The sequence below is a fragment of the Sciurus vulgaris genome (genome assembly GCF_902686455.1).
Source record: "Sciurus vulgaris genome assembly, chromosome: 2".
Lineage (NCBI taxonomy): Eukaryota > Metazoa > Chordata > Mammalia > Rodentia > Sciuridae > Sciurus > Sciurus vulgaris.
The window spans coordinates 73543658-73556268 of NC_136462.1; positions in this window are offsets into that span (position 1 = coordinate 73543658).

The following is a 12611-nucleotide window of genomic DNA, read 5'->3' on the forward strand; positions in this document are numbered from 1 at the left end:
TGAGTTGTAATGCTTTTTTTTTTGGCAACATTATTGTCCTCTATTCACCAAATGACAATAGCACCCATCAACTTCTTTCCCATTGCAACACCAAAAGTGTCTCCAGACCTTGCCAAATGTTGCCTGAAGGCTAAAATCTCCAACTGAGACCTACGTCTATGGGTCCGAACACTCTGATTGGTGCTGAAACCCTGATAAGACACCATGACTGACATTGAACAATGCCACTTGGCCTCTAACAGCCTGCTTTCACATTGTTTCCATTAAAATATGGGAATTCTATTAAACTTAAGACTTTCACTGACATTTCTTGTCAGACAGAATAGCACCACAAATCCTGCCTGGGTTTCTGCTGTCCTTGTGTACATACTTTCAAAACTTGGCAAAGGGAACTAACTCTTACCCATGTACAATGGAAGAGAGAAATTTGTTTAGGAAGTATCTGCATAAACTGCACACATTTCAATCAACTTTTCCAGTTTTCTGAGTCTCATAGTCATTCCTCTAGAATTGATAAGGAAAACTGTCACATCCCAACATCTTCAATTGTTGACAGTGTTGATGTCAGGTTTCAATTAAACAGATTGACTGAGCAAAGCCGGAAAGTCAAAATTACAATGTCCAGCACAAGAAAAGGTATAAATTACCAAGAATATTTTTTTAAATGTAGATTGCTAAGATCTTTTTTATGTATTTCTATGTCCTTAGGTTGAAAAATGCCTAGGAATATCTAACTTTAAGAAATATGTCACTTGATTTGGAAGCGCATAGTCTCAGAACCACACTTGGACTAGCAAGTTATTTTACCATTTTATGACTCAATATGTTGTCTTGTGAAAAAAATTATACATGTAATTTACATTTAAATTAGGGTAGTTGGAGTTCAGGGAACTCAGTTCAATTAAGAAAACACACAAAAATACACATTAAATGTAAAGGTTAAAGCAACATCTCATTTCTGGTGTTTCACACTTTGTGCTTTACAAGCTGGGACCTATGCTACATTGCAGCTGGCATCAATGCTAAGGTTGCATTTTCTCTCTCGGTATCTTTTATGTCTCATGGCATTACTTCTGGGCCATTTCTAACTAATGCTACTGCATCACCACTAGAGCTAAGGTTCCATGGGGAACAGAAGAAGGTGGTCTGTGGGTACATTCTGCCATCTGAGGCCTTTGGTCTGATTTCTAAAGCTGTATATGCAATACTTACCTGTTCTTTTTGCTCTATAATTACCACCTCCCCACACTCTCCTTAGACATTTTCTTTTCAGAAACTTTCATCTGTATCTACTACTTCTTACTAACTTATTGTCTCCATGCTTTCCAGTTCAGATTTCATAGATAGGTAACTATAATCAAAATAATCTTTTTTTTTTTTTTTTTTTTTTTTTAACTCCAAGCAACATGAGTTCATTTTACTATTTGTTTGCTGTGTCTGAGATAGAAACCCAGGGCTCATCTAATAAGCTATGCCTGGGGCATGTCATGTACATAGGGCCCACACTTTTTGTAGAACACATGGATGGGAAACTTTCACTTAGAAAACGCTGCCCTGTCAATTACCATGACAGAATGTTTGATTTACTCATGAAATAAGAGGAAAAGACTATGTAATATGCCATAAATTTCCTTTGTCATTTTTTTCAAAGATCATTCTTGAGGCTAAAGTCCAATGTTAGAAGTACATTCTGAATTAAATTCAAACAAAATGTCAAATTCTATTTGCTTTTGAAAGGGTCTGAAAGTTTACTGCAAACCAAGGATCCAAAAGCAGAAAAAATACTCTATATGAATTTGGAACCAAGAAAGGACATTATGATGAAAGCAAATGTGGCCTTGCCTTGTATAATCAGGCACTTTTCTTTCATATATGTATTCAAAATTGGCAGATGAGAGGGTCAACTAGGTTTACAGATGAATACTGAGGAGGATATCTTTCATCTTCTTACTAGAGGAAAGCAGGTGTAAGCTCGCCATAACTCTAAGTGAAAAAAATCAAAAGCAAACGTAATAGAGTATTTTACAATAGCATTTTTTTTCAGATGGGACCAATATGAAGTGTACTTTTAAACCACACTGACTAGAATCTGAAACGAAATGATGTTTGAAATAATCGATAACACATTTTTACAGTAAGAATTTATTTTACCACATTTAGTAAATTCTACCCATTTCTGATTAAAATTATATATATATATATATATATGCATTTAAAATCTTCAATGGCACCTCACAACTTGTCCCCCAAAAGGAGCAAATTGACATTTAAAATTTCACAAGCATTCCCCTGATAATATTTCTCAGTTCATATGGAAGAGAATTAATGAGTTTGACAAGCTTTTTCATCATCGATAAGGAACAAGCAAGAAAGAGATTAGAAATAAAGTCAGAATATATGGTCTCCAAAGAGGAAATATTTTCACCTGCAGATTAGATTATGATACTGATATGGTGATGCTTTACAACATGGGTCTGGCTGATGGACAAGGGAAATCTTTTGAGTCTAAAACCTTTGGGAACGAAATTCAGGAAAGTGTCTATGACAATTATCTGCCCCTTTTGTAATCTGTTCTTTGTTATTGTGTTTAGATTGATAGTATGCTTTCTGCTAGACCAGTGGCCTATGACAACAGGCCAGGGAGATAACACTGAAGTGAGATTTTGAAGACGGCAAACAAAATGTGTAGCAGATGAAAATGACAAGCCTGTGCTGATAACTGGCATAGTGAAATGGAACCATTCCCAGTGTCCCTTAACAATAACTGTAGCATCAAAATGTGCTATCCACAGGCATGTTGGTTATAGCGAGTGAGAAATTCCAAGTTCTGATAATCTTTCCTCCACTAACAAATCCATAAGTGACTTTATAGCCCTAAATGAAGCTATCCCTTTTTCTCTATAAATAAAGTTTCTCTTTTCCACCATAATTTAGACAAATGCAATTTAAGAGTATAGGACTTCACATAAACACTACCACTAACATCATACTTGAGGGACTGAATTTTTTTCTCACTAACTTATAAAAGAAAAAGGCATAAAGTTCCTCTAGTCATTTGTATTTAACACCATATTGGTAGTTCTTGCTAGTGTCATGGGCCAAACTATATGTCCCTTGACCAGACAAACTTCATTTTACCCTGAGACTCCATTTCATATAAGAAATGTTTTCCCATGTGAAAATCCCACCTACATAATCCTCCTTCTGTTAATCACACCCTGTTTGGCAATGCACAATAGCTAAAATGTTTCTGTTATTCAAATACAATAAGATGTTCTCTTTTTAATTCCCATTTTTCTTGGGCAGCATACTGTACCCTAACCTGGGTCATTCTGATCTACTTCCTACATTGTTATGGTTTTGACTTACTGGTAGCTTGGGGTTTTTAGCTATTAAAAAGTACCCTACCTTCTGCAAAGGTTTGAAGTATGCAGAGGAAACTTAGTTGCTGTCCCTTGACCCACCGGTGAATGAAGTTTCATGTCCTGCTTCAAGATTGACCCGGTGATTTATTTCAAATGTGCCACAACACTAGTGAATATACAAGAAGAAAAATAAATAAATTGGCAAAAGATTATAGAGAAGCAGAATTGTCCTTACTCTGAGGAAACTTGATTATCTATGTGGAAAGTTCTAATAAATCAATAAATAATTTTGTTTAAGTCATAAACTAGTATATCAAGGTTACAAGATATACAGTTAATACATGAAAATCAATTGCTTTGCTGTATTAGGATTTAAACAACTGGAATTTGAAAAAAATTAAAATATCTTCTACAATAACACAAAAATTAAATACTGAGACATATGTTTAACACTATAGGTATTGGGTTTATAAACCCCAAACTATGGGGCACTGATTAAAAAAAAAAAAATCTCAAGACCTTCAGAAAAGAAGAGATACTTTATACCTATGAATTGGAAACCTCAATAGTGTGAAGATGTCAGTTCTTCTCTTCTTGGTCTTTTAGTAAAGACCTGCTTTCCAGTGATCTGGACCTCATATATCACTGATCAATAGACGTGGACAAAGGTAACAGAAAGACCAATAGTGGACCCATAAGACAGCAAAACTTTAACCAAAAAGCATGGACAATTCCATAAAAAGAGGATTTTCAACAAGAACTTCGGACGACTAGAAATTGCTATGCAAAAAAGTGAACCTAGACACAGACCATACTCATTTAGTGAAAAGTATCTAAAAATGTGTAGTACCTACATATGAAATACAAAATTGTCAAATTTCCAGGAGAAAAAGGTAAAGACAGTATATGTTGTGTTGGATTTTTTGATAAATGCATAGTTACAACACCAAAAACACAATATATAAAATTTTATAAAGTTAAAAATAGCTGTTTTGTTGTTTTTCCACGGTGCGATCCAAGATGGCAGACTAGAGGGTGACTGCATCTCCAGTCGCTCCAGAACCCAGAATTCAAGAAGGGGAGGCATTGAGAGACTCGGACTAAAATAGAGCCACGGGGTGAGTCTCCACCACCTGGTGAAGCGCTGCCCGGGTGGCAGGCCCAGATTCTGGTGGCTTATTAGAGTAAGGCAGAGCAGCTAGAGTCTTCCCCAAACAGCCCTGCACACTCCGGCAGTGGGCTCCTCCCACAGGGCCAGATTCTCCAGCATCTTGGAGCAGGCCTCCCAGTGAGAGCCGTTCTGCACAGAACCAAAGCTTCAAGTCCCTGAACCAGGGCGGCGAGTTCCTGCCCACAGGTTGCTTCAGGGACCAGGAGAGGGCAGCCAGGGACTTCCCCAAGCAGCCCACAGCCCGGCCCCCTCTGGCAGGAAGTGCCTTTCCAGGCTAGCATCTCGGAGCAGGCCCCCCAGTGAGAGCCTTTCTAAACAAAGCCAGCTCCAAGTCCTGGAACCAGTTGCAGGCTAGGGGCAGCTTTCTTTGGAAGCACTGCATTATCAAGTTCCTCCAAGACTTCAGGCTACAGAAGGCAGAAAGGTGAGACACTGGAAATCTACAGGGACACTATAAGCCAATAGAAGAATTCTGCAATATCACAAAGTCCCACTGACATCTGACCAATATGAGAAAACAAGGGAAGAAAATGTCCCAAACAAACCTAGATACTATATCAATAAAACCCAATGACAGCACAGCAGAAGAAATGTCAGAAAGGGAGTTCAGAATGTACATAATTAAAACAATCAGGGAAGCAAACGAGGAGATGAAAGAGCAAATGCAGGCATTAAATGATCGCACCAATGAACAGTTAAAGGAGCAAATACGGGAAGCAAGAGATCATTTCAATAAAGAGTTAGAGATACTGAAGAAAAACCAAACAGAAATCCTTGAAATGAAGGAAACAATAAACCAAGTGAAAAACTGCATAGAAAGCATAACCAATAGGATAGAACACGTGGAAGACAGAACCTCAGATACTGAAGACAAAATATTTAATCTTGAAAACAAAGTTGACTAAACAGAAAAGAAGGTAAGAAATCATGAACAGAATCTACAAGAATTATGGGATATCATGAAAAGACCAAAATTAAGACTTATTGGGATTGAGGAAGGCTTAGAGAAACAAACCAAAGGAATGAACAATCTATTCAATGAAATAATATCAGAAAATTTCCCAAATCTGAAAAATGAAATGGAAAACCAAGTACAAGAGGCTTATAGGACTCCAAATACACAAAATTACAACAGACCCACTCCAAGGCACATTATAATGAAAATACCTAACATACAAAATAAAGACAGAATTTTAAAGGCCGCGAGAAAAAAGAAACAAATTACATTCAGGGGAAACCAATAAGAATATCAGCAGATTTTTCAATCCAGACCCTAAAAGCTAGAAGGGCCTGGAACAACATTTACCAAGCCCTGAAAGAAAATGGATGCCAACCAAGAATCTTATACCAAGAAAAACTTACTTTCAGATTTGACGATGAAATAAGATCCTTCCATGATAAACAAAAGCTAAAGGAATTTACAAAAAGAAAGCCAGCATTACAGAACATTCTCAGCAATTATTCCATGAGGAAGAGATGAAAAACAACGATGCAAATCAGCAATGGGAGGAACTAGCCTAAAGGAACAGCCAAATAAAGGGGAAACCAAATCATGTCAAAAAACACAAAGGAGTCAAATGACTGGGAATACAAATCATATCACAATAATAACCCTGAATGTTAATGGCCTGAATTAATCAATCAAAAGACATAGACTGGCGGATTGGATTAAAAAGAAAAATCCAACAATTTGCTGCCTGCAAGAGACTCATCTCATAGAAAGAGATACCCATAGACTAAAGGTGAAAGGATGGGAAGAAACATACCATACACACGGACACAGCAAAAAAGCTGGAGTATCCATCCTCATTTCAGATAATGTGGACTTCAAGCCAAAACTAGTCAGAAGGGATAAAGAAGGACAATACATCGTGCTTAAGGGAAGCATAAATCAGCAAGACATAACAATCATAAATATCTATGCCCCGAACATTGGCTCATCCATGTACGTCAAACAAATCCTTCTCAATTCCAGAAATCAAATAGACCACAACACAATAATACTAGGCGATTTTAACACACCTCTCTCACCACTGGATAGATCTTCCAAACAAAAATTGAATAAAGAAACCATAGATCTCAATAACACAATCAACAATTTAGACTTAACTGACTTATATAGAATATACCATCCAAGAAAGAACGAATACACTTTCTTCTCAGCAGCACATGGATCCTTCTCTAAAACAGACCATGTCTTCTGCCACAAAGCTACTGTTAGCAAATACAAGAAGATAGAGATACTACCTTGTACTGTATCAGATCATAATGGATTGAAATTAGAAATAAAAGACAGAATAAAAAACAGAAACTTCTCCAATACCTGGAGATTAAATAATACACTATTATATGATGAATGGATAACAAAAAACATTAGGAGGGAAATTAAAAAATTCTTAGAAGTAAACGAGAACAAAAACATCATATCAAAACCTCTGGGACACTATGAAAGCAGTACTTAGAGGAAGATTTATTTCATGGGGCGCATTCAACAAAAGAAATAGAAATCAACAAATAAACGACTTAACGCTACAAGCTCAAAGCCCTAGAAAAAGAAGAGCAGACCAACACCAAAAGTAGTAGAAGACAGGAAATAGTTAAAATCAGAGCCGAAATCAACGAAATTGAAACAAAAGAAACAATTGGAAAAATTAACAAAGAGTTGGTTCTTTGAAAAAATAAACAAAATTGATAAACCCTTAGCCACACTAACAAAGAGAAAGAGGAAGAAAACTCAAATTACTAAAATTCAGAATGAACAAGGAAATATCACAACAGACATGAGTGAAATATAAAACATAATTAGAAGCTATTTTGAAAATCTATACTCCAACAAAACAGAAAACCTCGAAGACATCAACAAGTTTCTAGAGACATATGAATTACCTAAACTGAACGAGGAGGATATACACAACTTAAATAAATCAATTTCAAGCAATGAAATAGAGGAGGTCATCAAAAGCCTACCAACAGAGAAAAATCCGGAACCAGATGGAATCTCAGCCGAGTTCTACAAAACCTTTAAAGAAGAACTCATTCCAATACTTCTCAAAGTCTTCCATAAAATAGGAGGGAACCCTCCCAAACTCATTCTATGAAGCCAGTATCACCTCTGATACCTAAACCAGACAGAGACACATCAAGGAAAGAAAATTTCAGACCTATATCCTTAGTGAACATTGACGCAAAAATTCTCAACAAAATTTTAGCAAGTCGCATACAAAAATATATTAAAAAGATAGTGCACCACGATCAAGTGGGTTTTATCCCAGGGATGCAAGGTTGATTCAATATCCGGAAATCAATAAATGTCATTCACCATATCAACAGACTAAAAGTTAAGAATCACATGATTATTTCAATAGTTGCAGAAAAAGCATTCGATAAAATACAGCATCCCTTCATGCTCAAAACACTAGAGAAAATTGGGGTAGAGGGAACATTCCTTAACATTGTAAAGGCCATCTACGCTAAGCCCATGGCCAATATCATTCTAAATGGTGAAAAACTGAAAGCATTCCCCCTAAAACTGGAACAAGGCAGGGATGCCCTCTTTCACCACTTCTATTCACATGGTCCTTGAGACTCTAGCCAGAGCAATTAGACAAACCAAAGAAATTAAAGGGATACGAATTGGAAAAGAGGAACTCAAACTATCCCTGTTTGTTGATGACATGATTATATATTTAGAGGAACCTGGAAATTCCACCAGAAAACTCTTAGAACTCATAAGTGAATTCAGTAAAGTAGCAGGTTACAAGATCAATGCTCATAAATCCAATGCATTCTTATACATATGTGATGAATCTTCAGAAAGAGAAATTAGGAAAACTACCCCATTCACAATAGCATCAAAAGAATATAATACTTGAGAATCAATCTCACGAAAGAGGTGAAAGACCTCTACAATGAGAGCTACAGAACACTAAAGAAAGAAATTAAAGATGGAAAGATCTCCCATGTTCTTGGATAGGCAGAATTAATATTGTCAAAATGGCCATACTACCAAAAGTGCTATACAGATTCAATGCAATTCCAATTAAAATTCCAATGATGTACCTTACAGAAATAGAGCAAGCAATTATGAAATTCATCTGGAACAATAAGAAACCCAAAATAGCCAAAACAATCCTCAGTAGAAAGAGCAAAGCAGGAGGTATCGCAATACCAGATCTTCAACTCTATTACAAAGCAATAGTAACAAAAACCGCATGGTATTGGTACCAAAATAGACAGGCAGATCAATGGTACAGAATAGAGGACACAGACACAAACCCAAATTAATACAATTTTCTCATACTAGACAAAGGTGCCAAAAATATGCAATGGAGAAAAGATAGCCTCTTCAACAAATGGTGCTGGGAAAACTGGAAATCCATATGCAACAGAATGAAATTAAACCCCTATCTCTCACCCTGCACAAAACTCAACTCAAAATGGATCAAGGACCTTGCAATCAGACCAGAGACCCTGCATCTTACAGAAGAAAAAGTAGTCCAAACCTTCAACTTGTTGGCTTAGGATCAGACTTCCTTAACAGGACTACCATAGCACAAGAAATAAAAGCTAGAATCAACCACTGGGATAGATTCAAACTAAAAAGCTTTCTCTCAGCAAAGGAAACTATCAGTAATGTGAAGAGAGAGCCTACAGAGTGGGAGAATATCTTTGCCACTCATACTTCAGATAGAGCACTATTTTCCAGAATCTATAAAGAACTCAAAAACTCTACACCAAGAATACAAACAATCCAATCAACAAATGGGCTACGGAAATGAACAGACACTTCACAGAAGAAGATGTACAAGCAATCAACAGATATATGAGAGAATGCTCAACATCTCTAGTAATAAGAGAAATGCAAATCAAAACTACCCTAAGATTTCATCTTACCCCAATTAGAACGGCGATTATCAAGAATACAAGCAACAATAGGTGTTGGCGAGGATGTGGGGAAAAAGGTATACTCATACATTGCTGGTGGGGTTTCAAATTAGTGCAGCCACTCTGGAATGCAGTATGGAGATTCCTCAGAAAGCTTTGAATGGAACCACCAGTTGACCCAGCTATCCCACTCCTTGGCCTATACCCAAACAACTTAAAATCAGCATAGTACAGAGATACAGCCACGTCAATGTTCATAGCTGCTCATTTCACTATAGCCAGATTGTGGAACCAACCTAGATGCCCTTCAGTTGATGAATGGATAAAGAAACTGTGGCATATATGTACGATGGAATATTACTCTGCCATGAAGAATGATAAAATCATGGCATTTGCAGGAAAATGGATGAAATTGGAGGATATCATGCTATGTGAGATAAGCCAATCTCAAAAAACTAAAAGACGAATTATTTCGCTGTTAAGAGATGAGGACATATAAGGGGGGTATGAGGGGTTAGCGTTAGGCTTAGGGTTAGGTTTAGGGTTAGGGATAAGGAGGGTGGTAGGAATGGAGAAAGGAAGTACTCTATAGAGGGAAAAGAGGGGTGGGAGGGGTGGGGGGGAAGGGGAAAAAATAACAGAATGAATCAAACAATATTGCCCTATGTAAACTTATGATTTTCAATTAAAAAATATAACTGTTTTGTGAAGAGACAAACCATTTGAGGAGAGAAAATATGTGCAAAATCATATTTCTTATGGAAGAATTTTATCTAAAATACATGAAGAACTCTTCAAGAAAATCAGTGAGTTAAACATAGTTCAACATAGACACATAGACCTTGTTTTATTTTATTTTATTTTTTTAAAATTTTTTTTATTTTTTGCTGCTATAACCAAAAGACTGAACAAGAAAAATTTTAGAGGAGGGAAAGTTTATTTGGGGCTAACAGTTTCAGAGGTCTCAGTTCACAGATGGCTGATTGCATTGTGCTAAACCTAAGGAGACGTAGAACATTATGGAGGAAAGGTATGAAGGAGGAAAGCAGCTCAGGACATGACAATCAGGAAACAGAGAGACTAAGCTCTGATCACCAGGGACAAAATATAAAACACAAAGCATGCTTCCAATGACTCACCTTCTCCAGCCATAACCTTCCTACCTATAGTTATCACCCAGTTAATTTCTATCAGTGGATTAGCACACTGATTAGGTTAAAGCTCTCATAACCCAATCATTTTACCTCTAATCTTTGTTGCATTGTCTCTCACATGAACTTTTGGGGGACACCTCATATCTAAACCATAATACACCACCTTTTAAATGAACGTGTACAGATGCCAAATAAGTACATGAAAAGATGCTTCCAATTATTTATTATTAGTGAACTGTTTGTTAAACAATAATGAAGAACTATACACTATTTAACATGGTTAACATTAAAAAAATTACGGAACTAAATGCAACCAAATGTGGATCAAAAGTAACTTCCATTCTTGCTAATGGCAATGCTAAATGCTACAGCCTTTTTGGAAGAGAGTTTGGCAGTTTCTTACAAAACTAAACATGGTCTTCCAGTGATATCCAGTTCCACGCTCCTAGATATTTTTTTCCCTAACTGATTTGAAAATTTGTGACCATACAAAGCCAGCACACAAATGTGTACAACAGTTTTATTGTCCTCAAATGGAATAATTTGAGAAGCAAATAAAGCAGTGTTGTACTATAATCCTAATCCTGAAACTATTTTGTGTAAGATTGCATTTAATGTGAAACAATTATGAATTTAATTGGGAGAAGATATAAATGTTTTATGCAAAGGAATTCCAAACATTTTATGTTGATACTGTGCCCTCACTAAGGTGGCATACAACTCCCTGTCCTTAAGTGTGGCTGCTTATATTGAATTCCTTCCAAAGATTATAATATGGAAAAGGAGAACAAAAGAGGAGTTTTAAGGTGGATAAAAGTGATCGATATTCTCCGTCTATCCAGGTCAATCTCAAACGTGAGGATGAAAACGATGTGATGACAGTGCTGTCTTTCCAGGCTTCCTCTCAAAAACCCATCACCCAAATCTAAATGTGAGGAAGCAAAGCTAGAAAAAAATCTCAGTTGAGGGGAATTTTACAAGATACCTGACTAGCACTCCTTAAAACTGACTCCCTCTTCAAAAATAAGCAAAGTCTGAGAAACTGTCCTAGCGAAAAGGAGCGTAAAGAGACCTGATGACTGAACACAGTCTTACACTCTTACATGAGGAAAGAAAAACTGCAATGAGTAAAAGCGAAGAAAAATCTGAATGGTGTACTGTACTTAGTGATAATGTGCTATTATTGATTACTATGAACAGTATACAATATTGACAGAAGATGTCAAAAATAGAGGACAAAGGGCATGGGATATATGGAACCTCTGTACTATATAAATTTTCATGAATTAAAAATTATTCTCAAATAATAATTTATTTAAAATATAGAAATGAGATGATCAGACTTATGCAAGGTACACTGAAAAAAAATCTGCCATCAGACTGGTGATTTTTAACAAATTTCTCTTTATAATTTATAGAACATGCAGTACAAAAAAAAATAGTGTTTGAACAAAAACATTAACATTGGCAACGTAGGAAATTCAGTACCCAGAGACTGAGAGCTGTGTGTCTCTTCTTCTCTAGGGTTCATGGAGTAATTCTAAAAATTGACCAAGTAGCAAGGACATCATGTAAACTGCAGCATGTATCAATGAATTAACACAATTTAGACCAAAATATCTGACTGTGATATAAACTTCAAATCAATAACTAGAAAGGAAAACAAATACATCCAAATAACTTAACTGGGTCAGTTAGAAAACATCATGACAAGTATTAAATATGCCAAATTGAATAAATGTAGAAGTAAACCAAGGCAAATATGAATGAGATAAGGTGGTTCTTATTGGGAAATTTATAATTTTAAGTAGTAACAGTAGAGGTGAAACAGGTAAAATTAAGGAAATATTTTTTTAACTTCAGAAGTTGGAGTAATAAACATAGTAACCTATAGAAAAGGAAATCATAAAATAATAACAGGCATTGTTGACATAGAAAGATACATGAAAGAGAAAAAAAAAAGTCGATCTCTGAATAATATTTTGGTCTAAGTTCTGGCAAGATTAAACAGGAAGAAAGAAGTCTCCCTCTAAAAAA